A 26072-nucleotide genomic window follows, 5' to 3' on the forward strand; every position below is an offset into this window, starting at 1 on the left:
ACAGCTTAAGCAAACAAGTTTGTGTGGCCAGAGTTTTGTCTGGTAATACCACCTTGCTGGAAAGTGCTGATTCATGTCCTTGGTTTGTGAGCTCACTTTTGATGCATGAGGCCGGCTTGTAATATATTGAGCTACTTACATCTGCTTAAGGTGCTATACCAGGCACATTACCTGCGACCTGGAAATTGCCATCAGCTTCATCGTTATTATTGTCAACTGTATTACTTATTTCTCAGAATGTGTCACACTGAAGCTAGTAGCAGAGTCCCGCTAACCTGCAGGGCTCTTCCATGATGAGTTTGGACACAATATAGCCCAGCTCTCTTTTTAGGACTGAGTGATTAGTGATTCAGTGTCTTGACTTTTCAGTTTCAGAAAAGGATTGGAAACACTTGTCTGTAAACCCTTGAAGTTGTTACTCTTGTCTGGAACCATTAACATCTTGCAAACCACACCTTTAGCAGAGCCTCCTGTAAAATGATAGGAACTGGGGAAGTGGGATGAGGCTGCATCTTTGTGTGGCCTGAATAGTGAATGTTCTGGGTTTTATCTTTGTCATCAGTAGTTCAGGTTCGTAAGAGGGTCCTATACATTCAGAAATCATTATATTTTCTGCTAGCCTGGTGCTTTCAAGACATCTTAAGCTCCTCATTCAGGAGCTGGCGTATAACTCAGTAATGTAATGTCACAGTGATCAATCACCAGTATTCCCTGCAAGACAGAATAAACATGGGATAACTGTCTTTCTCACATTCTCTCCTTTGCTTGCTTTCTTTGTAAGAGGCTCAGCTTCTATTTATTTTCATTAGCTCATCTGTAATTGTTAAATCTCGAACTGAAGAATCAAATTCTGTTTTGGTTATTTTTTTTTTTTCTGTGAGTAGTAATTGTCTAGCTTCTTGAATGAAGCTAGCACGGGCATTTCAGTTTCTTCCACTTCTAATGTATCCTTCCTTATAGAATCTCTTTGCTGTCTGACTTGTGTCTGTGTTGGTGTACACATGTATTACCCATTCATATTTTTTAAAAGGAAGAGGAAATATATGCCAATAGTTGTAAGATTTGGGAGTGTGGAGTCCTTTTTCTACATCTGCACACACTCCTAATGCTAATGTTTCTATAATGTGCCATCTTGGTTGCCATTCTACATGTATAATTTTTACAGATGTTTTTACAAATTTCTACCCTGCAATGAGGAGAGCATTATAGTATTTTTGAGTTCACCATTGCTTGGTTCTAGTGCTTGGGACCTGTTACTATGGCACTGTAACATAGAGAACTCATGGAAGAAGAGGCTGCTTACCCCATGCCCGAATGAAAATGAAGGTGGAGTGTGAGGCCCATTATGCCCTACCAAGAGCATGCTTTCAGGGATGTAACTACATCCCATTAGGCTCTACTTGCTCTTGGTTCTATCCCCTCCTAGCAGCAGCATCCTTAGGGCAGTGTCTTAACGTAGGCTGTGTTTAGAGACATTCAGCTCCAAACTATAGTATTAACTGGTATATTTTAATGTATAATTTAACACATATTTAACCAATTTATTTAAATGTTATGTATGGTGATATGTATATATGTATATATATATATATACACATACATATATATGTACATACATATTGTAGATGCATACAGTATATTTGACAATGTATGACTCTCAATATTTATAGATTTAGTATAAACTATGATTCTTATACACTCAGTTCTTTTCTTCCTCCCTCCCTCAGTGTTCCCCACCCCCACACACCCCCCCTCTCTCTTCCTCTTCTTTCTTTCCAGAAAATCATTACCTGGTATCTTTCACAGCTGAAACTGTGAAACCTAGATCTTAAATATAGTATGGTTGAAAAGTAAGGTGAGATTTTGTTTTACAGGAAGTAGTTTGCCCTTGCATATATAAATCCTTGCCCCAGTATATTTGAAACCGGGGTATAGTTATTATTTCAAATATCAATGTCAGCATTTTTGGAACAGTTGTTTCTCTTTAACCACAGTCCTGACCAGAGAGACGTCAGTTTGCTTTCCAGTCCCCTCCCTTCAGCCTTTCTCTTCACTTCTCTGACTTTTCCCTTCTCATCTCCTTTCCACTTTTTCCTCTCCAAGTCTCTTTTCATTTTAACTTCTTTGGAAAATTTTGACTGGCTTGCCTCTTCTGAGATAGGAATTTTGGTCCCCAGTAGCTGAAGCTAATAATTCTTAATTTTTCCTCTTTCTAAATATCTGCCTTGATGCCCTACCCCCCACCCCACCCCCCGCCCATGCCCCACATACTTTGAGTGTTGTACTTACTTTTAGCTCTTTTAGTATTGTTTAGTATTTTTAAGGGGGAAGTAGTTTTGCACCATAAGGGGACTTACTTCAGCAGCGCATCTCCATGGAGCTGTTGCCAGTTAAGATCTCTCTCTGCTATAGCAATCTGAGCTACCTCTGCAACAGCCCAAAGTGGTCCACTGAGTCACTGATCATGCCACAGCTACTGGAACCTTCATTGCCTGTAGCAGAGGCTCAGTGACTCAGTGGAGTTGGCATCAGTGTTATAAATGATCATTTATCTGTCTCATTTCCAGCCCAGACAGAGTCTTGACTTTGCAAAATGCATTCAGTGAAATGTATTTCCTGTGTCTGTTAGTCAGCCATTTACCAAAGGGGGTGAGGTGTTGAGAGAAAAATTGTAAGTTTATAATAGTTCACATGCATTCGGCTGTCACTGAGTGTCACTAAAAAGCAGAGGAAGCAGGCTTTGCTGACCAGCATTCCCACATGGATTCCCACATGCTATAGCCGAATGCATACATACATTGGGCCTTTACAGAGATGTGGGGTGGGTGGGTATGGAGGTGTGCATGTTGCGGCACTTTAAAACATTTTGTTCAGAGATATGTAGAGGAAAAGACAATAGGGGAGAGTGGGATCGGAAGCCTGCATTGTAACCCTGGTTTGCAGCCATCTCTACTCTATAAAGTTAATCTACCCACCTTGCAAACTTCAGTTATCATGTCCAAAATAAAGACGCCATAGTAAGTTCTCAAATCCTCGCACTGTCTGTTTCCAGTTATTTCAGTGTAGAAAGAACAGATGTGTTCATTGTGTCTCTATGATCAAGGAAAAAAAATGTTTTGAAAGCTACTAAATGAAATAAAAAATGGAAAACACACTTTCAGTTACTCGAGGTCTAATTTTATTATTTATAAACCTCAGTGAGGTGTAGATACCAGTTTCTATAAACCATAGCACTGCTGTGCATCCATTGTCTGGAAGATGCCAATTTAGATCCATCATGTTATAGTGTCCACACGAATGATACTATTGAATCCAAGTACTTTTCTCAGTAAATTTCTCCCCCCCCCCCAGTTTAAAAGAAAAATATCTGAATACCTTTCTTCATTATCATTATAGACATTTGGGAAAGAATTTTGTTTTGTGAACCTGCCCCCTCTTACTGAGTAGTTGCCCTGGAAGCAGATTCCTCCCCCCTATCTTGGAGGTACATTACTGCTGTTTTCTGCTTACAAGGGGGAGGCATTTTTTTTTTTTTTTTTTTTTTTTGCATATTAGTCTTGGGGCATCAGAGGCATTTGTTATTCATTTCTACTCCAAGTCAAAGATTAATATGCTTGATAATACCCACAGAAAGTTTTGTCAAAGAGACAGAAACAGCAAGGGTTATGTATTGTGATTGGTGGTGACTGATTCTGTGGACCACCTTGGAAATCAGAAGTTCATACAGGAGGGTAAAGACAGCAGATTGGCTCTTCTGCCCCCAAAGGGTTGGGCTTGCTGGTCACAAGCAGGATTTCCTTCCTCTGAAGGACTCCAGCCTTACAACTCATTGAATGGAGCCCACCCAGATGTTTCTTCTTTCTTAAAGTCAGTTGATAGTATTTTAATCAAATTGAGAAGCTGTCTCCAATTAGTGTTTGGTCCCAAGGACAGTAAATAAAAATGCTAGTCTGCTTAAACATGCCGGGACCTGACATGCAGGAGATGCATTGCTTGTCAAAAAGTTCATACATGTTCAAACATGCAAACTGCAGCGTTGGCTGTGGCCTCTTGTGTACTCTATTTAGTAGTATTCTTATATTCCACTTTTGAACTAAAAGAACTATTGAACTAAAAGGCTATCTTTTTAAAATGTTTAATACATTTTTAACTTAAATAGAATTTCCTGAGTTTATCCTTTCCCTCTCCTCCTACCCCCTCTCCTGTACCCTTCCTCCAAGCCCTTATACTATCAAATCTGTGGCCTCTTTTTACATGATTGCTATTAAAAAAAAAAAAACATGCACATGTATGCACAAATACAAAGACACATCCTGTGGAGTCCTTTCTTTCTGTATACAACATTTCAGGCCTGATCACTTTGTATTAGGGAGGTTCATTCCTGGGAGAGGTTAATGATCCCTCTCCCAGTAGTTATTAGTTGCCTATAGATTTTAGTATAAGAATGGGACTCTGTGAAATTCTTCACCTTTCACATCAGAGCCTACTCCCTGGTATTCTGTCTCTTAGAGTCTTTCTACCCCCTCTTCCTCCATGTTCCCTGAGTCATAGGTGCAGGAGCTGTGATGTAGATGTATCCACCTTCCATACTGTTATCCTTCAGATCACTCCCTTTACTTCCCTGACCACAGAGCAAATGGCTGCTCTCCTGTGTGCATGCAGTCCTGTTAAAGCACTTCAGGGCCTGCTGAGCTATTGCTCTTTCATGTCTATGGCTCCACCCAGCTCAAGTCAATATCGCCCTGAGTCTTGTAATTGCTTGTACATAGTTTAACTCTGTAATAACAACATTAGTCACATCCCCATAGCATACCTCTGTATTTTTCCAGCTCTCTCCCTTAGGTAACTCCTGGCTTCTAGATCAATTTTACATTCATTCAACTTTGGTTCTATCTCCCATCAGTTCTTGTCTGTATTTCTTTCCTTATCCAACATAGAATCTGTGGCTCAGTTATTCTGACCTGTTCTTCTCACTCACTTTCAGTAGGTGTTTTTCAGGGTTTCCCAACATGCTTGCCCCAAAGCAAAGTTGTGGCTCCTGTAGTTCTTACCCAGTCATTTAAGGTCATCATACACCACACTCTTGGTTTTCTTCCATCTTTCTGTACAGTCCTACTTAGCAATCTCCTTAGGTGTTCCTCTTGTGCCATTTCCTTGGAGTGAGGGCATATTTTGGAGGGCCTGTTCATGACCTTGACTACCAGTGCTGTCATGTTGTTACAGGACTATGTTCTACTTGTTTTCTTGCACTTCACACATGGATAATTTTCTCTACTTCTTCAAACTGTATTTGGATATGCTACAGAAATCTCAACTTCCAATCCATCTCAGTGTCCAAAGGAAATTCAGTTCTCTCTGCAGAGTCCTTCCTTCTGTGGTGTTTCCTGTATCACCACTATCTAGCCACTTTCCTAAGCAGGATATTTAGATACTCTGTCTAGCCTCCACTGTCCCTAAGACTCTCCTCTTCTAAATATTTTACATCTTATCTCCTCTCTGTCTTCACCACTAGTCAGTAATTTCAGATCAGTGTGTCATCTCATGGATCATGGATACATTGCTTAGGTTTTTGTCAGTGTGATAAAATGCCTGGCACAAAGGAAGATTTATTTGATCACATTATTTCACAGATTGTCTGCGTACAATGCTACAGGCTAATACTGGGTCAGAACACCATGCCAATAGAAAGGTATGGCCAGGTAAAACTTCTCAGAGGAAGGCTGTGAAGAGAAACCATGACCATGGCCATTCTTAAAAGGAAAAACATTTAGCTGGAGTGGCTTTTTTAGAGGTTTAGTCCATTATTATGGTGCAATTACTGGAAGGCAGGAAGACATGGTGCTGAAGATGGAGATGAAATACCTACATACTGACTTGCAGGAAATAGGAAGTTATCTGTCTCACTTGAAGTAACGAGCATATATGAGATCTCAAGGCCTACTCCTAATGTGAAACACTTCCCCCAACAAGACCACACCTACTCCAGCAAAGCCACACTTCCCAATAGGGGGCATTTTTGTTCAAACTACCACACGGGTGAGTGCAGGAAAGGTCAGCCCACTCTCTACCCATATGACCTACTTCTTCCTCCTGGGCCCTACTTTCTCATTGTACATCCAGTTTTCAATCAGTGGAAGTCAATCCATAGACTTTGTTATCATTTTGTGATCCAGTCACCTCTCAAAATCTGTAAGCCAAGCTTTCATTACAGGAGCTATGTGAGGAAGTAATTCATATCTGATACCAACCATGGCTCATACTTTTCTAAATGACTTCCTTGTAGCCCCTTGCCTTCAATTTACTTACCAAGCTATTTAATTGCAGAACTTCTTGGATGTGTCCTCCATCATTCTGTCGTCTTAGCATAGTAGTACACTCTAGTGGTCAGGAAAGCAGGCTCTAATGTCAATAGCAACATGTTTGGATGAGTAAGAGAGGAAGACATATAGGCTCCATTTCATGTGGAATATCTCTGTGGATTCTTCTCCTGTTCCTTGGCTGGTCTGACCACAAACACTGGGAATGCTGGAGGCCCACATGCTCATCTCTGTGCAAGGAACCCTGTTTATATCCAGCCTTTCACTGCTACCATTATAGGTGCCAATTCCTTTAGGACTTTCTGCAAATACCTCTTACCTAGCTCAATTTTCACAGCCTTGGTGTATTCTTCTGAAACTTGACTCTTAAATTTCCCAAAGTCCACATTTTCCACCTTTGGGGTGTTTGTCTCCTGCTTGTAAGACTCATTCTCACAGCACCCATTATACATTCCATAAGACCCTTGACCTATTGACCATGCCCATTTTCTTAAGCACTGTTGCCCAGTGCTTATGGCCATACCTGGCAAAGATTAGGCACTTAATGAATATTTGGGAAATGTTCATAATGTGACTGGCTCACTCAGTACATATGAATTTCCCAGAAACTTACCACAATTTTCACTTTGTAGAATAAAACATAAAATAGAACTTTTTTGTTTCTGTGATGGTTCCTTGAGAAGCTGACTGCTGCTAGAGAGCTGTTTGTGCAATCTATTCAAGAGATATTTTCCAAGGAAGGAAACCCCAGGCCAAGTCCTTCCTCTAACCCTCAAAGTGCTATGGCTTGTCTTCCCTCTTCAAATCTTGATATTAGCAAAGCAAACTCCAGTCCCTTGCCCCAAGCTCCTTATACTCCTATCAATTTAGCACAGGGAATGAGAATTCTAGCCTCCCCCGTCCCCATGGTTTGGTAGAGCTTGCATGGAGCAAGCATGTACCCTACTTTTAGTATGACTTGAAAACATTTCTGACTGTTTTAAGTATGACCATACATGGAAAGCTGCTGGACTTTATTGTCAAACTTTGAGGATCCTTTTTAAAAGAGTTCTACATGTTGAAAGAAAGTTGATAAATTTGAAAAGGAAGTGTGGCCTTCTTCATTAGCTCCTTTTACCTCATGCTGACTCATGGATGAGAGAATTTGTAGGTGGCTGAGCTGCAGGAAGTATAATCCTGTCATTTACACTTGCTGGGGTTGTTATGCTTTCCAGAAACCTCTTTCCGTAGGTTGCAAAAGTGATTAATCCCTGTTGAAGCTGACGAAGAGGCTCTCTGATAACAGAGTAAATTGAATGGGTAGGTTTTCTTTAAAGAGCAGGCTACTCTTTCCAGTTTTAGATTAGTGGGAAAGTCTCCATGCCATTTTGGGATCAGAGTGGGGGTGTGAATGCCTGAATCTGATCATGACCTGAAACGACTAAAGGACTTTCTGTTGGGATTGTGCCTTTCTGGTTACTGGGTTGGTTTAGTATCTTCATGCTGCATTTAAACTCTTAATTTCTACACCTCATTCTCACTTACTTTTCACTTTTCTGTTTGGATATTGTGAGTCCCAGATCTCTTGAGCCAACTTGCTTTTTAATATGAGAAGTGGTTTTTTTTAAAAAAAAAATTTGCACAGCTGCCTTGGTTAAATACAGTGGATCACAAAATCAAGCAAAAGGACATGAGTGTATGAAGGCTTCTGTTGGTAAGGCTTTGAGAGTAAGAGTATTTCATACAGGTATGGAAATTTCAAAGAACAAACTCATTTTTCCAAAAATGGTCTGTTCCTTCTGTCATACCAATTGCCCCCTCAGTGAGAAATTTCATTCTGTGGTGTTTCTGCAACATGTAATAAGGCTTAGGTTGTTAATAGGTTTGAAATACAGTATCTCTTCTTGGAGCATTTAGGATTTTTCTCATATTTCTGTTTTCAAAGTCATTTTTCTCTGACGGTGGGCAAATAATGGTTTGGTCTTTTACTGGAATCTCTCCATCCCTTTGCCTCCAACTTAAAGAGATTATAAATGGATCACTAGTATACTCTAAAACGTACATAATCCAATATGTACTTTGTGCCTTGATCTGTTTGTGTTTAAGTTGGACCATGTTGCCCAGGCTAGCCAAGAACTCCTAGCCTTGGACTATCTAATCTTTTACTTTAGATTCTGATAGTATAAACACTTTTCACCCTGCCCACAATTTGCCTTTAGCATTTGTAAATGGTTTGATTTTTAAGACAAGTTCCTATGGCTTCCTAAAATGCCTTCCCTTTGCCCATTCATTTTTGTTTTCCACCCCTAAGCCTACCATGTTATTTGGGGCTGTGTCAGCTTGCTCTCCTCTCTTTCCTCCTGTGTTCCTCCTCTTGAAGTCTCATCCTGGTCATCCCCTTGACAAACGAGCACCTTTACTGTGAGTAGGAGGTGAGAGGGGTAGAGACAAAAATGTCCTCCGATGGAATAGATCTGCTGTGGGAATTTAGGGTTGCTTTCAGCTCTGAAGTTTGGCTACCCACACCACTTTCCCCTGTGGATTCATATCGAGGTTATAAAATTCTAAAATAAAAACAAAAAAGTGTAAAGACCATGTTCAATTGAAAGATTGCTAACTCAGTACCCATTCCTATGGATGGAACAGGAAAGAAAAGAGAATGTTCAAATGCTCATGTTTTACATCGAATTGTGAAGATCATTGTATTAAATGTTTTCAAAGTATGATACATAAACACATTGGTAGATATATGTCTGAATATTTACTACACAGGTACATGCACTGCTATAACCAATGTAAGTGACACTATGGACATTATCTTTGTCTTCTGGGAGTTGCCAGTCTTAATCTGTGGCAGCATCGCCAATAAAGGATATAGTGTTTGAGAAAGGGTCTGTTTGGGGCATGATAAAGTGTGAAGACATTTAATGGTCTTCATTTAAATAGAACAAGGTGGCTACAACTAACAAGTACTTGTATACGGGCCTGTTTCAGTTTTTGCAATCATGATGGAATGACTTGTGTGCCAGAAGGGAGTTGTACCCTCATTCTGGTGGTATTATTTATTATTGCCATGGAGATTAGCAGTCTTAATTTAAATTGCCTGCAGTGCTTTTAAGTTGAAGACATTTTGATTTGATATTTTTAAGAGAGAAAGGTTCTATACATATTATGGAAGAGCCTTTTTCATAGCTAAATGCCAACAGCAAAATTTAAACCAAAAAGTATTTGTGAAGCAATGGTAATGAGATAGGATTGTGGTTTAGCAGAAGAGAAAAACCCCTCTGCAGGGAATGATGCACGTGCAGTAAATTTTAACTCGCTGCTAAGGAGATCTCCTTAGTCCTCACTGAGCATGTTTTACTGACCTTGGGAAGGGATCTGGAAAACTTTGGGAATGACATAGAAGATAATCTGGTATTGAAGTCTATGTTGTAAATTGAACCAGTTGGTTATGAAGGGTCCAGAAAGCAGCTCCCATTCCATTAACACCTACCTCTTAATCAGTGCTTTCTAAGAGAATGAAGTCCAGAAAGCTGGACAGTGTGACATGTGATATGCCCAGTTTGTCTCCTCATCCTAGATATTTTCAGCCACATAGAAGGAACTATAAATGTTGCAGAGAAAGTCGAATCAACGGAAGAGCTAGCAGAGGAGGACATCTATAGTGACTGTTTATTTCCATTACCCTCTCCTGTGTGCAAACCAGAGTAGCAGATGCTAAATTAGACATTTTTAATTAAATATTTTATTTGCAATACAATTAATAATGTGGTCTGTTTCTTTAACCTTATTAAGAAATTAACATAATTTTCATATAATAGACTAATAAAAAGGCAGTGTGCTTTGAAACAGTCATTCCTAAAGTGGTTATGTGCTTTGTGCCTGTCGAGTTTTAGATGTAGATTAATTGATTGTGGGCAAGAATTACCCAGTACAATATACTCATAACTGTATCTCAGAAAGGAATCTAGGATTAATGTTTCCTTTAGGATGAAATAGCTTTCTCATTCCTCAATGTGCTCACTCTTTCAGAGGCTCAGAGGAAAATTCCCCCACTTGCTTTGTGCTTCTGCCCTCCTCTGACTCTTTTTAGAAACTCGATCCTAGTACACCCTACCTTGGGCTGTGATGGCTCTTAGTGAATGAGAGGTCATGTTCTGGTTCATTAGTGTTCTTGGTGTTTTAATTTTCACAATGTGTTAACATGGTAATTAAAAGTCCCTAGTTGTCCTGTGAAGAAGGAATTTTAAATTGCCCTACATGTAGGGGGAAAAAAGAGTTTAGGGTTAAAAAAATAATATCTGTAAAACTGAGATCATCTGTTGATCCAGAACAGTGTCTATAGCTATGACAATGGGACTCTAATAAAATAACATTTACCAAGCTGTCCTTTTACAGACTGTTTGAAATGTCACCCCCACCTTCAGCTGAACAGAAGCAATTTGCATCAGAAGTGTGTGTGCCCTTAACTTTTAATGAAGTAAGCAGCCCCTGTCTTGAGAGGGTAATTGCTGTCCCTGTGAAGTATTTTATTCCAGCACTGTCTTTCGCTTGCCCTTCATTTACCGTGTGATGTGTCCCTTAATTGTATCAGATTAGTTATCAAGTAAACTTAAAGGCAGCTGTTACCCTTCCCAACTTGTCCCACTCTAGTTGTGTGGTCTTCTTCCCTACCCTGTAGTAAAGAGCTGCTGATAGCACAGGGTGGGAGCCACAGAGTCTGTAATGGGAACCAATAGTACCTGTGTTCTTGGACAATTTGCAACAAACTCCCCAAACTTTATTTTCTTTATTGTGGAGACAAAAATAGGATCGTCGTCACCTCTCTGTAAAGCATCTTGATAAGACTTGGCATAATATGTATCTGTTATTATTCAAGTTTATCACATTTGAATGCTTTACAAATATATCTTCACCTTGTCTTTGTGACTCTGATCACAGTATGTGCTGCAAACAAGACCCCTCCTCTCGCTTCCAGAGTAGGTGTATGTGCACACAGACATGAGAGCATCCAAACAGTGCTTAACCTATCTCTACCTTCTGGATGAAGGATGCTCCATCTGAAAGTTTAATGTAAAAATGTATTTCTCTATGTCACTTAACATTTTGACTCATATGTTTTAGATATTTAGAAAAATTCCATGTCAGTTTTGTAGACATATAGACTTTCAAGGCTAGGGAAACTATGCTGAACTTCTCTCAGTGCCTTGAGATATAAGCTGCTTTACCTCATGAAATGAGGAAGTGGCCATTTTATATACACATATTCTTACTTGATATACTTTTATATGTACACATGGTATGGACTTGTTTTTTATTTAAATTTGTAATTTAATTAAAAACACTTTTTCTCTTCCTTTTCCTTGTTCCAACCATTTCTGTGTCTGTCACTCCCTCTAAAATTTAGTGTTCAGTGTTACTTTATGTATGTGATTTTAGGACTGTCCACTTTGCTTTAGATAACCATGGGGGACAATCCCTGAATAGCACTTATTTTCTTCCTCTCAACTCTCATTATTTGCCAGTTATTCTTTGTTGAGGGGTGAGACCCTGTGAAGTTTCCTTTCATACACATTAGCTTTTCTAGTGGCTTTTCCTTTTGTCCACTTCTTTTTGGGGGGCAATCATATCGTGTAGCTTTCTTGTGATTTCTAAGAGATACCAGCAGATTTCCTGGTCCACTTAAAATCTTTCTGATCTCTCTTTGCAATGTTCCTTGAGCCATACTTAACAAAGACCCACTGCTAATCATGAATAATCTGAGGTCAAGTTGTTGGTCACAGTACTACAAGTGTCTTCCGGAAAGATATAGGTTATTATTGTTGCCCTTGGTTGCTTCTCAGAGGTTGAAGGTAAGTTCCTATCGTCAATGACACCATACACTTCACATAGCACTTAGAAGACTCTGGGTGTCTCTAACCTAAAGACCTCCTTCCTAGAGACTAGCTTTTATCATAATAGAATGTGCTGTGCAAGCTTCAGTGGAATGGAAGTAACCAGTGCTATCCAATGGTGATGTCTATTAACCCAACCATAGCCACCATGACAAAATACCCCTAAAGGTACAGTAGTGGTACTTATATCTCAGAGGGAACCAACAGCTGTCTAATTGGACTCAGAGCTCACTCAGCAGGAGGAAAATCATGCCTGCTAACAGATCAGTAATGTCATCAATCTTAGGGCAGAACCTACTACTGCTACTTTACTAGACCAGCATAATCCCTTCGCTGCATTAGGAAGCTTGACCTTATATTATATGCACAGTTGATGAGTCTAGCACTCAGCCTGCATCAAATAAGCTTCTCTTTGCAGTAGCTGGAGTCCATTACAGAAAGTACAGCTGGTTCTCACTTGACTTCTGGGTGGCTAGAGAGATGACATAGTGGGTAGAGTGCTTTCCAAACAAACATGAAGACCTGGGTTTGGATACCCAGAGTCCATATAAAAAACTAAGTTTGCAAATGGGGTTACAGGGAGTCAGGTAGAAATACATGAATCCTAGGGACTTCTTGGTCAGGTAGTCTCAAGTTTCATTGAGAGACAGTCTCAGTCTCAGAACAGTAAGGTGGAGAATGGTAGAAGAACACACACACACACACACACAAACACACACTCACTTATACGGGAATTGTCAGAGGTCCATAAAATAGGAGGATACTAGATAAGAAATGTACATAGCTGTAGTTCAAGCAATAGGTAAGTTACTTTGGTTGTCTTTCCCTTTACTTAGCTTTATATTTTGCAAGAAAATGACATATTCCTTGTTTAAAGGAAATGAAAGCAAATTTGCTACTTACAACATATATGTGGTCATATCTATCGGAAGTGAGTTGATAGCTACATTTATAGGTATTTGGTTTATGCACATGCATACTACATTTACAAGCATGGGAGATACTCTCCTGAATAATTTTGTGCATGGGAGATAACTCTCCTGCATAATTTTGTTGGTAATTTTAAAATAAACATTATTGAACAATAGCTGTGTAGTTGTATTTTAAAAAATCAAAAGCTTGTATACCTGTAAAAGCATTACACTCTAAAATGAATACCACTTATAAAAGTTATAGCTTATTTTAAACTACTGAAACTTTCCAAGACTCAAAGTTTTTAAATTGTCATACATTGAAACCATTCAGTTTACTATTAAATAAAAAAAATTACTGGGTAATGTTTTACTGTATTTAAAAAATGTAGATTTGTTGAGATATTATATCTTTAATTAAAGTCATGCAAAGGTGGCTTATATAGCTGTTTGAAAGGATGACAGCTTTGCTCCTTTTCAAGGCTTTGTCAGGGTTGAATTCATTTTTGTTATTATAGTTAATGTTTTAGCTTAGCATCTTTTCCCATGGTACTGTTAGCAATGTCTGTGATCTTTTCTTTCTGGTTCATTATACAACAGTGTTTTACATAGTATAAAATAATTTCTGTGGATCTTTAGTGCCGATCAAGGGCTCCCTTAATTGGTGTTGTAATATCTAGTTAAGTAGTTTAGAAAAGGAAGCTGACAAACATGTGGTTGTTTTATTGTAGTATTAGAGATCGAATTGCCCTTTGCAGATACCTACTGCTTTTATGTAGTACTTATAGGAAATGTGCATATATCTTTTTTTTTTTTTTAGATAGTCATTTAGTACATTGAGAGTTTGAAACAAGCATTAACTTTTAGCTGATCTCGCCTATCATTCTGATGAGGAAACTCTACAGAATGGCAGGAGTATTGCAAGCTGGACGACACAACCACTCCCTGGCTTGAACTCAGGCTTATGGTGAAAGAGTAGACTCCTGTTACTAGATTGTTAGAACAGAGTTCTGTTTCCTTGACCCATGGCCTCCAAGAACATCACGTATAAACTTCAGTATCATGTATGAAGTTCAACACTATTGTCAGTTTCATGATTTAACAAGTACCAACTAAGGGTATTTTATGCTCTTAAGGTAAACTATTTTTAAAAGTCAAGTATTAAACAATGTACTTTGAGATCTGTTATTTCCCTTCTTCTCATATTTCTCCTCCTTGCCTCAGCACTCAGATAAATTCCCACAAGCAGACAATGACTTTCAAAGTCAGGTAAGAATATCTTAATTTTTACCTGGAAAGAAAAGTGTTCAAGTACACAGATGCCCATGTTTGCCTTGGGGTGGATTGTCTAGCTGTGTTGTTAAGGCATACACATCCATGCTGCATTGCTTGGATTTCTTAAAATGAAAGATATAAATGAATCCCCCCAGAGATCCTTGGACTAGAAAATGTGATCATCACTTATTTGCCAACCTTAATTTAAACCTTCACTTCTATCACAGAATTATTCCTGATTCCTTTTCTCCATTTTTTTTTTCCTAATGTTCCAATTTAATATCTTTCTTAAGAAAGACTTTTAAACATATGTTCTCAACTTCTGTCAAATCAGTCACATTAGTTTATCTCATTTGCTCTGCACCTCATTGCATGAGGAAGTGTGTAAAATGTCAGAAGGACTTCCTCTGGGCAGGACCACCACTATTCTCAGCATCTTCCCTAATGCCCCAGTTGTTTTTCCTTTTGCATATTTTCCTTATGTGCCTGGATTTTGTAATCCCTTTCTGATGTACATGACATAGGGCTGAAGGTGAACCTTTCCACAATCCAGTTGATCCTCTACTGCAATAGCTGTTGGTTCTCTGATCATGGGGTCTCGTAAGGAAAGGGAGTAATGGGGAAGCATTGCCCCCAACAACAATAGAACTGGTAATAAAAATGACTAATTTGTGACCACTCTTAGATGCTTCTTCCCAAATACCACTGTTTTGAGATTAGAAACTTTTGGAGTTCAATGTTGGAGATTTTAATACTGAGGTATTTGGCTTGTGTCTGGCTTAATGTACATTGGAGGCTGGTACAAGTGTTGCTGTAGAACATAAGAAGTAAGGTAGGTGGTCAGTTGACATTTTGTTGGAAGTGTGTTCCTGGCATTTTGATATGCTCCTGAACCTTTCCATTCTTTATTTTCAGAAGCAATTTTTTGAAGAGAGTGAAGCATAATTAATAGGTTTGCAAAAAAATCTTTAAGATGTAATTTCATGATTCTCATCTTGAAGCTAAATATTGTTGAAATCATGTTGGCCATAAATCTGTTAAAGCCAGTTGATTTCTTGCCTAGGACAAAATAAGTAGCTTTTTCACCAGTTTCAAAAATTTGTGGATCTATTACCTAATGTTAAATGAAAAATAAAACATAAAACTTATATAAATGGGTTTTGTATCTACCATACACATGCATGCTATACTGTACATAAAAATAGAAGGTATGGGAAAGGCTGGGAAATATGGTGACTACATATTAGGTTGTTATCGCTAAAGTTGTTTATTGATAAATTTCCTTGTTGTTTTAAGACCCATACATCCAACATTGAACTATCTTTTATATTAAAACAATTTTCAAGTAGAATTGTTTTGTATTCTTTGGATGGTCTTCATGGACGAATTGTGTGTTTAGCTTTGTCATTGTATTTTATGGCTTTGCTGCTGGCATCCTAAAGGAAGACATTTGCCAATAAAGCCTGGAGATCTACTGTGTACCTGAGCTGCCAGGCATCATTTGATGTCCCTCCATCTCTTGGCTCCCACTTCTCATTCTTGCAGTGATTCTTCCTCCAGTATGCTTAGCAAATGTTTGCCTAGCTGTTGCTGTGCATGTTGCTTTCGTATTTCCATAAGGCACACCAAGAAGTTCACCCACCGAGTTGCACAAATCATTGTCGAGAAAGTTAGGACTTGATGTTTACATATATTGATTCGCCTAACAATTATTCATTCACTTCTCGGAGATGCTCTAGTAATTACATTTGTCTTATTAACCTTGTGCTAACTTGCTTTAAGGAGGATAAGGTGGAAAGGGGAACATCTTGAGTTTCATGGTTACCACTATCAGCTGTTGAGCCTGAGATGCTACAGCATAGGCTCCTGTGCTTGAACACTTTTTCCCCAGCTGCTAGCACTGTTTGGGGTGTTTTGTTTCTTTGTTTGTTTGTTTATTTTTAATCCTTTGAGTTAGGCAGCCTGACTGGTTGAGCTAGGTCAAAGGGATGGATCCTTTGAACATGTTATCCACTTCCGGTTCTGGTCCGAGTATTCTGCCAAAGCGCCATTACATGAGGAATTACTCTCCACTCCGCTGCGATGGAAACACTCACCATGCTTTCTCTTATACAATGAATGGTATCTTCTGAAACTCTGAGGGAGCATCCACTTTCCTCCTTAAGTTGTTTGTGTCAGATATTCTAGTCATTGTGCATGCACTCATAACTAATACCAAATAACACTTTTTGAACTTGATATTCATGTATGTCCTGCATAAGAACGGTTATCTAAGCTCCCTGAAAGAACAACCTCATTATTGAAATCAGTTGGTGTTGTATAAAACTAAGAAAGCATTTTTAGATTAGGATTTTAAGAACTAATAATGTTACAACAGCAAGAAGCCTGGCTAAAGACATTTGGTAACTCAGCATAGAACGAAAGCCCCTGTGCTTTGCTCCTGAAGCTGCTGTCTTTGGCCAAGGGATTCCAGCCTGTATTTAGAGCGTAAGTGGTTTGGTGTGAAGTAGACCACACATGGGAATCTGAGACTTTGACTGGTTGCCTGCCTGCTTCTCTGAGTACCTATAGAGCCCCTGATGCCAGGAACGATGATCCTCCCTGTAGTAGGCAGCATGGCTGATACTTTGCTGGTCAGTCAATGGTAGCTGAGGACAAATGACAGCACACTCAAAAGGGGATTCTAAAGTTGTACATAAAAAAGCCAGCTAAATGTATTTCTTGGCTTTGGGGTAGTTTCGAAAAAGGGCAATGCACTGTCTGATGGAAATATTTAGAGATATGATTGGTTTTCTTTGTAAATAACTATATTGTTTTGAACATGTATATATGCCAGGCTTATAAAAGAAAACTGTGGGAGGAAAAGCAGTGTGACTGGCTTTCTCTTCCACTGTTACCATCCAAAGCTTTAGTTTTGTTGTGTTTTTCCTGGTACTGGATTTTAATCATGTTCTGTGTAAAACTTTGTACCCTGTTACTTTCTTGCAGTCTTACAGCATTGTAAGAGAATTGACATTTTATAGCCAGTCTAGGTTGAGATTTGGAAAAGGAAATTTTGAAAATATGCTCAGAATGAGATTTCTTTTCTTTCTTTCTTTTTTCTTTTCTTTTTTTTTTTATTCCATTTCAAAGGAAATGGGTACCAGAATTTATCTGTGATAAAAGGTGTCCCTCAGACACTTGAAGCTATCAAGACTCTTTCAGTTTTAACAAATCATTCTTACAAATAGGTAAGTGAAGCCCTAAAAATAGTAGATTTACATTTCTCAATCTCAGTCTTTTCAAGCATCGTTTCCAAAGTGTATCCAAAGAATGTTTAGACCAGATTTGCTATTGTTCACTAACATAAAAGAATGGGAAAGAAATGAGCTTCTTCACTCCACCTTCATTTCTTTGGAGTAATTAGCCTTAAATAATAAATTTCAACTCTTCATGTCCCCATTTGAGGAAACCACCTACCCCCCCCATTGCTGATCCTTTGCATATGGCTAAGGCCTGGTACCCTGGTTCTCCATATAGGACCTTGTCCCTTTTGTATCATGACCATGTGCCCTACTAATGATCCTTAGATTCATGGCTAAGAGTGGTCATCAGTCATGAAGATCATGAGTTCTCTTAATACTGCAAATTCTGTGGTATTACCACAGTACATGGTCTAAATTATCAGATGGGCTTCATCAGAAGAGTTTTCAAAATGAAAATAAAATCACAAAGGGTGTTTGGGGGACCATTTCAGCAAGGACTGTCTTATTTCCTTGAAATTTTGGGGTTTTTGTTTGTTTGTTTGTTTGTTTGTTTTTTAGTTTTCAAGACAGGGTTTTTTTTATTGATTTGGAGCCTGTCCTGGAACTAGCTCTTATAGATCAGACTCATAGAGATCTGTCTCGAACTCATAGAGATCTGTCTGCCTCTGCCTCCAAGTGCTGGAACTAAAGGCATGTGCCACCAATGCCCAACTGAGATGTTTTTGTTTTGTTTTGGGTTTTTTGTTTTGTTTTGTTTTTAAATTTTACATGTCGATCCCAGTTGACTCTCCCTCCCTCTTATCCTCTCTGCCCCCTCACATGCACCCTGACCACCCTCCCCTCCCATCCCCCACCCCTACCATCCCTGACCCCATCCACATGTAGGGCAAAGCTATCCAGGTGGGGTCATGTAAATCTGTCAAGTCATTTGAAGTAGGGACTAGGACTTCTCTCCTGTCTCTAGGTTAAGGCAGTATCCCTCCATGGGGGATGTGTCAGCAAGATCCTTTTGTGCACCAGGAATGCATCCTGGTTCCATTGTCTGAGGTCCCTTAGACTGCTCAGTCCTTCTGGCTCATACCCATATTCAGGGGGATTTGAGTCAGTCCCATGCTGGCTTCTCAGCTATCAGTCTAGGGTCCTTTAGCTCCTCCTTGTTCAGGTAGCTGTCTCTGTGTTTCTGCAACCTGGTCTTGTCCTCTCCCTCTGCATCTGGATTCTAGTTCGACTCAGTGTTTAGGTATGGGTGTTTGCTTCTGTTCCCAACAGGTACTAGATGAGGGTTCCATGATGGTGGATAAGTTAGTCGTTGATCTCACTATCCAGCAAGGGCATTTATGGTAGCCTTTCCAAGGTGGCTCAAATTGTTAGTTTGCAGCAGTTCTTTAGGTTCATTTTTCTATTCAAACCAATAATGGGTCCCTCTTTTATGTTCTCTCTCTCTCTCTCTCTCTCTCTCTCTCCTGCCTTTTTTTCCTACCCTGACTCAATCTTCCTAGTCACACATGCTTTCCTCTCCTCCCCTTCTCTTTCTCTAGTTCCCTCCCCATTCACTGCCCCCCTTCCCCTGTGCTCTGGGGGACTTGTCCCTTCCCAATTCTGTGAGGGACTTTATAGGAATCTCTTATAGTACACCTTGTATCCTAGTTCCTCTAGTGGTGTGAATGAGAATTTATATATTACAAATCATGTACCCAAATCCCTTTTACTTCTGAGGTTATAGCAATTCAACCTGATTTTTTTTACATAGTATAAGTTGCATAGAAAGTAGAGACTGGTGAGACCTCCCCTTTTATCATTATCCTTTCTTTTCTTTTAGTTCAGTGATTGTCAGAGACAGGCTTAAAAGGCCCCCTTTTCCAGATCCTTCTAAACTCTCTCACCCCTTTCCGGTCACATTACTGCAGAAATGAATCCATCCATGTTGTCACTGCAGGGTTCTTCTGGGTGTTTGCTGAACCTGCTTACACTTTATTTCTTCTACACTTTATTTATTGGCATGGAAAAAATGATTTTTTTTTTTCTGGGACAGCAGACGTGCCTGGTACACTGGTTTGTTGTAACCATTTGTGCTGTGGTTGAGAAAAAAAAAATTAAGAGTGCAGAATTGTTGAAAGGGGAGGGGTAAAAAAAAAAACAACCATCTCGGTGATTATACAGTCAGAATGTGAGTAATTGTGCTGCAGTTGCTCATCATGTGCTTTCGTGGCTTTTTTTTACAAGGATAAAGAGATGTGTGCAGGTCGCTGAATAGAGCTCTTATGTGTCCTTAATAGTCGCTCTTTATGAAAATATTTCCACCCTCTCTCCTACTCTGTGGCAAAACCCTTAGAAACTTTGTCCTTCTCAGCCCATCCCTTTTATCTGTATCTATAGCTAGTGGATACACTGTTTTACTCAGAACAAACATGTTAGTGGGGGAAAAAGCTTATTTTTGTATTGAATATATAATGGGATTGACATAGATTCAAATTGTATTGATACAGTGATCATTTTGAAATGAACATATTTTCTGTCAAGAAAGAGAAAATAAAAACCCTTATGACTCTGCTGTGAGTATGACATATTCTTTAAATGTGGTATTTTTTTTTTTTTTTTTTATGTTTTAGTTTCAAGAAGCTTTGTTCAGGGTATTCTCTGAGGTCTGAAACATACTATCTATTCCATTTTTGCATTGGTTTGAAGTGCCCATATTCCTTAGGAAATATATGGGGTGTGGGGGTCTGTTCATTTCTTCAGAATCAAACATAGCCACTTGCTTACAGGCATGGATTTTGTTGGGTGAATTCCAGTATCAAAACACAGCAACCCAACTGGTCCCCACTGACTTCACGTTGCTGTGCCTGGTGTCTGAGCACAGAGCTCTGCTTTTGTTGGAAGCATAAACAGGACTTACTGCCTTCTGTGTATTATTAGAAGGTCTGGCCATTTGGTGTGATGGTCGGAACTGTGCTCTTCAATTCTGGAAAAGTGTGGTTCTAACCCTGATGCTCACATCTGTGAGTGAATCTTGTTTAGCTCTGTTTTCTTAAGGAGACTCAGTGGAGATTTGTGATCTTCATCCTCTGTTCTGGCCTAATAGGCCATGATTCTGTGAAGACTCATTTGGTACAGTTATGTGCAGATAAATCACCTTTATCCCTTCCTTCTTGAAAACCCCTTTCTTTTTTAATCAAATTTTTATTTAAATTAAATCAGTCTTCTTTTACAACCAATCCAAGTTCCCTCTCCCTCAAGTCCTCTCACTTCCCCCACCATCTTGCCATCCAACCCTCATCCACTCTTCAGAGAGGGTGAAGCCTCCCAAGACCTACCCCCCACCACTGTATCTAGACTGAGAGAGTATCTCTCCATAGGGAATGGGCTCTAAAAATCCAGTTCATGTACTATGGATAAATACTGGTTCCACTGCCAGCGGCCCCATAGCCTGACCAAGCCCTCCAACTGTCATCCACATCCATGGGGCCTAGATCAGTCTTATGCAGGTTCTCCAGGTGTCAGTCTGGGGACCATGAGCTTCCATTAGCTTAAGTCAGCTGTTCTATAGGTTTCCTCAGCATGGTCTTGACCCCTTTGCTCATCACTTCTCCCTCTCTACAACTGGACTCCAGAAGTTCAGCTTAGTGCTTAGCTGTGGATCTCTGCTTCTGCTGCCATCAGCTACTGGCTGAAGGCTCTAGGATGGCATTTAAGGTTACTGTTTCAAATTGCCCTTTGCAAACTCTGGCTTCAGCAGCACTCAGGGCTTCTCCTCTAATACAATAAAACACATGTCCACAACACCCTGGAGGGCTGCGATTTTCAAGCCAGAAAGAATTGCAGTTTTATCCTGTTTTCTTTTTATGGTTTCTGAGTATCAGAAGTAGTTATTATTATAGTAGATTCTTATAGTAGATTAAACAGTGTCCTATTGTAGAAAAATCAGATTGCCAAAGTACTTACCACATATAGCAAGAAAATTCTTGAGTTCTTAAAAAAATTAATTGAGTTAAAACACTCTTCATTATACCCAAATATCCTTCAATCGATGACTAACTTGTTGGCCTAGCACTTCTTGTACAAGGTAGAGAAGAATTTGAGACAGTATGATTTGGCTAACTGCTTAGCTATTAGTTTACTTCATTGATTTTTCTCATGGAATTTATCACTGATACAGTATTGAAGTGACTTTGATTCTCTAAACTGCATCTCTTCCTAGGCCTTCAAGGTAGAATGCTGCACTTGAGCCACATGAAGCTTAGGAGAAAATGCCCTTTAAATAACAATGGCAAAGCTCTGGTGCTCTAAAGGGGTATCCTCTGGAAAGGTGTTACAACAGGGCACCAATCAGGGAAGATCAGGACTGACTGGCATCTCAGAAGCATCATTTTATTCAAAACCTAAAGGATGGGAATGTATTCTCATCAAGGCAGCACTGTGGGGCTAGCTAGGGCTTTGAGTCCCTTGTCACCTGAGCTTACCTCTCTTACAGAGCAAAACAAAGCTGTGTAGCTAAATAGCACTTATTCTGTGAACACTAAAGTTCTTCCAGAGATTTGATTGAGTCAAGAGTCTTCAACATATTCTGCTGTCAGCATACAGTTATTTGCAAAAGATCCAAACAAAACAAAATCCCAAAACCAAACAACAAGAAAAGCAGTGACTTTAAAATAATGCATATATTTGGTCAAGTGAGATGGCTCCTGCTTCCAAGCTTGAACAACTTGAAAGGACCCACGTGGTTGAAGGAGAGAACTGGATTCCACATGTTGTACTCTGATTTCTGTATGTATCCTGTAGATAAGCTACACTCCCACAGAGGGAGGTGGGGTGAGAGACTAAATGCTATTACTAATAAGTGATGCATGTGGAAATGTGCGTTTATTGATTTTATACTCTTGGCACTGGTGATGGTAGCCCATACTAACACATCAGAAAGCTCATATTGAGAATAGGGAGCCTTATTAGCACATAGAAATGTCAAGTAGAGAAACTAATATTCAAGGTATAAGCTTCCATAATTTTTGTCGCCCCACATAGACACTCCTTTCTTCACATGAGCGTTTCTGATGCCTGTCCTTACCCTTAAGTTTTGTAGTATTCCCCCGTATCATTTTTATTCATATAAACAAAATAATTAATGGGTATTCTAATTACTCTCCATGGCAAGGTTACCCACTGAAGGAATCATGCTGGTGTTCTTTCTGTAGATCCTGGGAAAATATATCTTTCTGTTCTCACCCTAATTCAGTTTTGTATTTTCTTGACTTGATTGGAAAACCATGCTGGGCCTTGGGGGCACGATGGCTCAGTTAACAGGATTGCTTGCTGAGGAAATAGGTTCATTGTGCTCCTTGACAACAGCATGCTCAGATAGAATAAACTGTCATGTCAGTGGTGTTCTATCCAGGTGTAGAAACATGCATAGTGGGGAATTGTGGACCCTGCTATGTGCTTATTATTCCAGGCAGAGCCTTGGAGACTTCCGATCTTCAACCTGATAATATCCTATCTCTTTTGAAAGATGTTTGTGGTGGCAGGGAGGCACTCCTTGAAGAGGAAGCCCTCTGGACTTCCAGGATGCTCACTTCATGAATGCTAGCATGTAGGCCTCACCTGGCCTCTGGCTTGTCTGTTTAATAGTCAGGGAGGAGAAAATGAACAACTTCAAGAGAGCATCTGAATGCCCCCACTTGACTTGATTTTACTTCTGAGAAACAACTTGACATACTGCCATTGGTGCCATCCTTAGTCGGGGGAACTGCCTGTATTCACAGTATTTTATACCCACTCAGAAGTGTTGTGAGAATTAATTAAATGGAAAAGCTTCTAAGACCAACTGCTTAGAGTGCCACATCAGACCATACTGTTTCTGCTATTTCTGCCTCAGAAGCTATTAAGAATAGCCCATCACTAGCTGTAGTATGTGTTTGCAGAGTACAGCACTGTGAAATGAACAAGTGTGGATGTGCTGAACAGAAGTAAGAGATTTACGCCTGCATCTCTCTGGCAGGAAGTCTGTAGAGATACTGGAAGGCGTGTGTGTGTGTGTGTGTGTGTGTGTGTGTGTGTGTGTGTGTGTGTGTGTGTGTGTTGGATTAGGCCTGTCCTTGTATTGGCAGCATTATCTTGAACCCAAGGCATCAGTGGAAAGCGTGTGTTTACGTTTGCAATTATTTTAAGTATCACTAAGGAACCATTTATGAAGTTCTTTCCCTTGTAATGTACAAAACAGCAAAGAATGAGCAAATTTCTCTTGGATTAGATTGCCCAAAGTAAAACTTTAACCAATTAAAATATATTAAACCTTTATTTTCACTGTTTTTCTTCATTTTTTATGTACTGTTTACACTAATGTTTACGTAATATGTTTTAAGTATATAACTTGTTTATATTTATAGGTGAGAAATACTTGTTATAAAGATCATATATGTTGATAGATAATATTCACATTACATATATGTATATATATGTACACATATATACATATATATCCCATAGTTCTTTTTTTGATTGAAAAAGTGTAATAAGTAGTTATGACAGGGACTTAGGAAAATCAGAAGAGTATATAAAGCATGGCAGATTACCCCCTTCAGCATTACCCATTTATGGATAGATCCTTCAATGCTTTATATGTTTTTATGATGTTAGATCAATGGTGTTGTCTCTGTAAACACATGAAAACCATTGTCTCTTTGACTGATCTTGAAACATGAAATTATTCACAAGCTTTTGTATTTTTTATTTACTCTGATGAAATATTCTTAATATAAAATTTACCCTGTTAACTTTTCATGCTGCAGTGTATTCACATTGTACAGCTGCTTGACTACTCTTCTCTAGAACATTCTTATCCCAAATTCTATCATCATACTCACCATTTTTCCTCCCCAGACCATTATACCATAAATGTCTGCCTTTCTGAACCTATGAACTAGGTACAGTGTATAGTTGAAGTTCTATGACATATATTTTTGACATCTGACTTATTCCACTTAGCTTAATGTCACCAAGGTTTATCTGATTTATGGCATAGTCAGAACTTTTTTTTTTTAAAAAAAAAAAGCTGAGAATTCCACGGTACGTATGTAAGTACCATACCTCATATCTGCTCACCTAGCAGCAGATGCATAAGAGCTTCCTTCTTGTACTATTATAAATAATACTATTTTTGTCAGCCCCAAATAACACACAGAGACACTGTATTAAATAAATATAAAGGTGTTGGCCTGTTTCTAACATTTCTTATTGGCTAGCTCTGTCTTAAATATTTACCTATTTCTATCAATCTAAGTATTTACACGTGGTCTTGTCTTATCAGAGAGAGGGTCCGGAGTTCTGCTTTCTTGGTTCTACATTTTGAATCTCCTACTACCTCTCCCTCAATCCTCATTGTCTCCCAGAACCACCTATCTTGCTTCCCTACTGGCCAACAGTGCTTTATTCATTAACCAATAAGAAAACATATTTACAGAATGGCATCTCCCATCACTATGTTAATGTGTATATGAGCATAACTGAGAAAATATTTACATACCTTTTGTTCTTTTAGGATGTTTGCAAAAGTAGAATACCTGGGTGATTGTTCTATTTTAACTATGTTCAGGAATAAATTGGGATGGCTAGATATCATGTCATTATGTGGCTATACTGTTTTGACATAACAACCCTTACACAACATCTACTTAAACTTGTCATCATTGACCTCGATAAATCACATTAGTTTATGTATCCCGAGACTACACAAGTACATCATCCAAAGTCTCTTGCTTCTATTGAATTCCTAGAAATAATATAGCTGGTTTAAAAGTGCACACATTAAACATGATGCACACCACTGCATTGCTCCACAGACCTGTTTTATAAATGTTTTAGATAAGAGTTTAGTCTCTAAGTGTAAATTCTGTGTGCACTGTTCCTTGAATACAGTGACTTGCCCCAGTCCCTGCTATTCACAGTGCTCATTCCAGGCACGATCCTCTGCTCTGCTTTAACAGAAGCGCTTGTTCTGTGAACTCGTGTGTGCATACTGATGCACTTGAGCTTGCACAGCTGTACTTCTGTGTGTGCTTGTGGAAGCCAGAGAACAACAACCTTGGGTGTTGTTTCTCATGGGCTGCCCACTTTTCTTTCACTTTTCTTCATTTGTTTGTTTGTTTGTGACAAACCATCTTTCTGGCCTGGGGCTCATTAAGTTGGGTAGACTAATGGGCCAGTGAGCATAAGAAACCTATCTGTTTCCAGGAGACTGTGGCACAACCTTGGCTTTATTTTATCTCAGTTTTATAGAAGAACTATGCTTTGTAGTAAAAGCAAACGGAGAAAGTGGCAAGAAACCTTTGGTTTCCTTCATTGTTCAAAGAAGTCAGTTTAGCAAAGTAATCTGTTATTTCCTGGGTACCTTGATTTTCAGCGGTGGCAAGGCAGGAGTTGTAGCCCCCCCCCCCCCATGTCCTGACTAATGCACAG

At 39.2% G+C, this 26072-nt stretch overlaps 1 protein-coding gene across 1 annotated transcript in view; it reads left to right on the forward strand.

Annotated features, from left to right (window-relative positions):
- Positions 1-26072, forward strand: part of Lpp (LIM domain containing preferred translocation partner in lipoma) — a 421297-nt gene that overhangs the window by 168719 nt on the left and 226506 nt on the right. The gene's annotated exons all lie outside the window — the stretch shown is intronic.

Source organism: Phodopus roborovskii, unplaced genomic scaffold, assembly GCF_943737965.1.
Source record: "Phodopus roborovskii unplaced genomic scaffold, PHOROB, whole genome shotgun sequence".
NCBI classification, from domain to species: Eukaryota; Metazoa; Chordata; class Mammalia; order Rodentia; family Cricetidae; genus Phodopus; species Phodopus roborovskii.